The sequence below is a fragment of the Cyprinus carpio genome, chromosome A1 (genome assembly GCF_018340385.1).
Source record: "Cyprinus carpio isolate SPL01 chromosome A1, ASM1834038v1, whole genome shotgun sequence".
In the NCBI taxonomy this organism is placed as follows: Eukaryota; Metazoa; Chordata; class Actinopteri; order Cypriniformes; family Cyprinidae; genus Cyprinus; species Cyprinus carpio.
The window spans coordinates 37,202,735-37,208,190 of record NC_056572.1 but is presented as its reverse complement, the minus strand read 5'-3'; the positions used below and the strand labels follow the sequence as shown (position 1 = coordinate 37,208,190).

The 5,456-nt window shown below is 36.7% G+C and overlaps 1 long non-coding RNA gene across 1 annotated transcript; it reads right to left on the bottom strand.

Annotated features, from left to right (window-relative positions):
• Nucleotides 1-346: 346 nt before the first annotated feature.
• Nucleotides 347-918, bottom strand: LOC122146458. Its single transcript, XR_006161006.1, has 3 exons — nt 822-918; nt 659-705; nt 347-561 (listed from the first exon to the last, which is right to left on the bottom strand). It is a non-coding gene; the product is annotated as an uncharacterized LOC122146458 (long non-coding RNA).
• Nucleotides 919-5,456: the final 4,538 nt, after the last annotated feature.

Sequence of the window (5,456 nt, the reverse complement as noted above, 5' to 3'; positions counted from 1 at the left end):
TGCTCTTCTGGTTCTCTACCTGGACTGTTTTTGACCTTGTTGCTGCCCGCCGTTCTCAGCCCTGTCTGCACCTCGCTTGACCCCCCTGTCTGCCCGACCACTCTCCTGCCTACCGTTTTGGATTTGTTGCCCCTCCTCTCCTGGCGCTCACGGAGTCTGAGCGCATTACCGGCCCGCCGTGCAGTTGGAAGTTAAGACTGAGCCTTTTTCCCCGAGTTTGGGGTTTTTGTGTTTTTTTTTTTGGTTTTTTTTTTTTGACGTTAGGCCTTCGCCTTCCTTCCGTGAATAAAGTTACCATTTTTCAGCCTCATCCGCTCTTGGGTCCTTATCTGCCCTGACAGTTAAGTGTCATGTGGTGAATTTGATCGTGGCATAATCAGAGTGAATCTCATTCTTACTGAATCTGACTGTAGCGTCACTGAGAGATTCTTCATGCTTCTGGAAACTGACAGCAGCGTACAGGAGCTCATCAGAGGGGATTGTGGGTAAATCATCATGATTCTTCATTTGAGCTGATCCAGGATCTGAGAGAGAATCACGTCTGCTGTCTGCACATGATGACTGAATGAAGATAAAATATATCTTAGTGAGAAAACATCTTATTAGCACAATATATGTACAAACACACACACACACACACACACACAGTGTAACTTACTATTGCATTTTTCTTCCTCTTTCTCTTGTCTGATGTTGAGATTCTTCCTAATTACCCAAAACAAAAGACAAACTGGAGATGTTCAGCACCATCTGAGACAGAAACTTATTCAGTGAGTGAGAGTCTGAAGAAGATTGTTTCTACAGATAATAAATGACCAAACCTTTTCTCTTGTGTCTTAATTTGCACACAGTCAGAGTGAATCCACTGATCAGCAGCAGAATCACACTCACACTAATAATGATGATCACATAGAAATCTGGAAAACACAGGAACATTGTGTTATTGTCTACATCTACAACAATGCAGTGCATTTAAAAAGCAGACAATATATCCATGCTAACAAATACATGTATCTGACAGAGAAGCAAAAGTCAGCCATACACAAAACAATCTTTTTTATTTAAATGTGCATAATTTGAATCATCATTAAACATTTTAAACACCTAGAGATGTTATCTCTGTGCAGTACCTCTTCTACATATTTGACTCGCTTGCTCTCTTCCTCTTATTTCTCTCCTCTGAACAAACATATTCAGATGCAGAAACCTTCCTCACCCTCGTTCATGATGACGATCATATGAGTGTAAAGATAATTGAGCTCTGTTTCTAATGTCACTGCACACCAGTATTTCCCAGCATCCTCTGCTGTCAGTCCAGTGATGGTCCCAGTGAAGACACCTGCAGTGACGTCATCATTCAGAGTCAATCTGCCAGTCTTGGTCTCTTTCTCTTCTCTCACAGTCTCACTGAGAGGATTTCTGTCTCTAGTGGAGCACTTCCCCTTACAGAGAGACTTTGGCTTTGATTTATAGATTGAATCATAAGGGCAGATGATCTCAACAGATTCTCCTTCATGTGTCACTACTGGAGCCACTAAAAACAATCAAACACAGACATTTAACACAAATGATAATGAATATAATATTTTTACTACAGTGAAATCTTCTGAATGGACTCACTGATGAGGTTGAGCTGAATTTTAGTGTTCAGGGAGATGAAAGTCAGATATGTGTCTCTGGTTTCTGCTCCACACCAGTAAACTCCAGCATCTCTCACACTCACATTACTGATGCTCACTGTAACAACTCTCTCTTCATTTCTCTCTGATGAACCACTCATTTCTCTCACTTTATATGAGATGATGGTTTGGCAGATGTGATTATCTTCCTCTTTGCAGAAATGAACTTCATGTTCCTCTGGGATCTGACAGGTGATGTTGACTTCTTTACCAAGATACACAGATTCAGTCACACTCTTTGGATATTCGGGATCTATAAACCAACAGAAATTACAGAGAAATCAGAACAAATACTTATATATATATAAGACAAAGTACCTGAGTTTACTCACCATGTCTGATGCTCAGCTGTAGTTGAGTGAAGCTCTCAGTATAGTCAGATACTTTCACTCCACACCTGTATGTTCCTGCATCTGCAGCTTTCAGCTCTCTAAAAAACACCATCAAGACTCCTGCTCTGGTGTCGTCATATAAAGAAACATCTCCATTCTCCATCCATTCACCCTGAACTCCTGGATTCTTCCTCTCTGAACATCCGTCTGATTCTTTACAGATGTATTTTGGTTTGGTTTTGTATTGAGGATGTTCACACTTGATCATCAAACGACCTCCTGAGGAGCCGCTCACTCTAGACACGCCCACTTTAGCTGTCAATCACAAATATCATTAAATCTGTTGCAATCATAGAATGTTTTGTACCAGATTTCATTGAGAGTTTGTTCTACTCACTCATAACATGTATATGAACAGTTTTAATAATGGAGTAACTGTACGAGTCTCCGCTGATCCAAACTCCACATAAATAAACTCCTCCATCATCTGGTGTCACAGCAGTGATTCTCACACTGAAGATGTTTTTATGTTTGTCATCAGAAATATTGAATTTTTCCTCCTCATTCCTTGTGCTGTAAATCATCTCAATTGTGTATTTTTCTTCTTTGAATATGATCTTTACATCATTAATATGATTGTATGAATATTCACAGCTGAAATTGGCAGTTTCTCCAATATTCACCATCACTCTCTTTGACACTTTACAGCATTCATCTGTAATTCACATAATATTTTCTATATATAAAAGTTTTGAAATCATCAGTAGTTTTGATATTTTTTTTTTTTTTACTGACCTTCTTCCACATTCAAAGTCATTTCGATGGACCAGTGGCTATTAATCTCAATCCTGTAACTTCCAGCATCTTGCATGTCTAGTTCTCGAATGTAGATCATGAGGCCTCCATATTCATTGGAAAATAAAGTGAATCTTCCTTCATTAATCCATTTATCATGCTTCTTATGATTTATTATTATTCTCCACTCAGGTAATTTGACCATATATTTAACTATTTCACTGAACCAAAGTTTCCCAGAATCCACAAGAACACTTCCTCCAGAATATCCCGTGACGCTAAAGCATCTCACTGCAGCTGTCAATCAGATTGATACTGTGATCAGAAAGCTGATGAACAGAAAACAGCATCATTACTGCAGTGATGAAAGAGAAAAGCTCTGACCTGAGATCAGGTAGAAAGTGAGGAAGATGAGGAGGATCTTCATTGTGAGTTGAGTTTAGTCTTCTTTCTGCTGAATGATCTCTGTGTGAATCTCTCTGTCTCTACATCTGTCTGCCTTAGTTACTTCCTCTTTATTCAGCTCTTTATCAGTAATGAGCAGCTTTACTGCCTCCTGCCACCATCACCACTGACTGAACATAACATTAATCACACTGAAAGAGCGCCACCTAGCGGAGGTACACTGTCTGATACTCAGACCTCTCACAGGTTTCATGTTCTCATGTATATAAGGACAAATGACACTGAAGCAGTTTAGATCAGCATCAGCATTATTTTAATCTCCCACTAGAGGGCAACTGTGCATATAAGTTCACTGAGGTCTTCTAGAGTCTGTACAAGGCACTCTTGGAAATTAACAACAAAAAAAGAAAAAGCATCTGATTTGGGTTTTTGACATTTTTATTAGTTGTAAGAATCATCAACAGCTTTTTATGAGGAAACATATCATATCCGACTGCTTTTGATGTGTTTGGAAAAATTATGCATAAAATAATAAAAACATGATAGGTTTGTGGATTCAGCACCATGGACAGCAGCTTTCAGACAAACTTCAGCATCACTGATGACATTTCAACATGAGTTTATCTGCTTCTTTCTTTTCACTTTGACTTTGAGCATAATAACATCTGCATTAAAATAATGGCTGTAATTATCAAAAATTTGGCCAAAGTTTTATTCCTCCAGATTCATTCTTAGTTTCTGAACAAACAGGAGGCGAGTAAATCAGTGTCATTTATAATAAATCAAACCAGAACACAAGAAAATAAATGTATGTTCTCTATCAACCACCACACAATACTGCTTAAAACTAATTTTAATGAAACCAGGAAATGTAATGTTTAGTAGAACTGTAACATTACCTCAGATTGGCCACTAGATAGAGCCAGAGGTTTCAATAAGACAGCTGGTTTTGCGTTTACTGTAGGTGCTTCAAAACTAATAACAAATGCAATGAAGAACAGGAAACAAACACTATCAGTAGAGAGATTCAATAGAGGTCGTCTGCACAGTTTACAAGAACAAAAATAAAAATACCAATAAATGATACTGTCATTTTGTGTTTACAATCTGACCAAGTTCTCAGACATTATTCTTTCAGACTATAACAAATGCAGTGTCTTTATTGTATATCCTTAAAATGCACTATCCCTCAATAAATTTGACAAAATAAAAGTGTTCATCCAGTGTCATATATTCTGAATATGTACAAATCTAGTCTGATATTTTTTTTTTAAATTAATCATTTTGATATCTCAGCACGTCAGAATATGGTGTTTAATATAATAATGTATATACTGTATAATTATAAACTTCGATAATTTATTTTAGTCATGTTGTTTGAGTTTAAGATAATGTGAGATTCACGAGATTCACGAGCGACCGTTAGTTAAACCACTGCTCCAAAAAATACCATATAAATCGTCCATATGTTTCGTGGTGTGTCATTGCAGGTCTTCTGAAGTCATAAAATAGGTCCGGGTGAGAAACAGATCCGAATGTAACTCATTACTCAATGAAAATCCTGTTCTAGCTGATCTGCCTGTTCACTCATTTGACGATTCACCCGCGAACTTAGTTTTCATTCAACGGATGCGCAGCGCCATATAAGGAGAGAAGAACTGAACGATCTAAATAAGAACTGAAGCTTCTTAAAATAAACAGAGATACACAGCATTAGAGGCAGAAACAAATACGACTAATTTTGTGATCAGCTGTAGCTGCCATTAAGGAAAGTATTTTAATTACAGAACAGTTGAATTTTACGTGAATAATTCCAGTGCTGCCTAATGATCTAATCATCATCTACACAACGAAGTTATTCTACATGCAAACAATAGCATAATGACCTCTCCTAAACATTTCAGAAGACTTGAATAAAAGTTAATTAACATTTAAAGCCAAATGTGCAGCCAGCCTTGAACAATAAGCCCGATTTAATTATTTTCTTTACAAATGAATGAATAAATAAATAAATAAATAAATAAATAAATAAATTAATTAATAATAATAATAATAATAATAATAATAATAATAATAATAATAATAATAATAATAATCATGAATATTAAAGGGATAGTTCACCCAAAACTGAAAATGACCCCATGATTTACTCATCCTAGGTGTATATGTATATATGTGTATATGTATATTCTTTCAGATGAATACAATCAGAGTTAGCTTTATAATGACAGTGAATGGGGCTTGA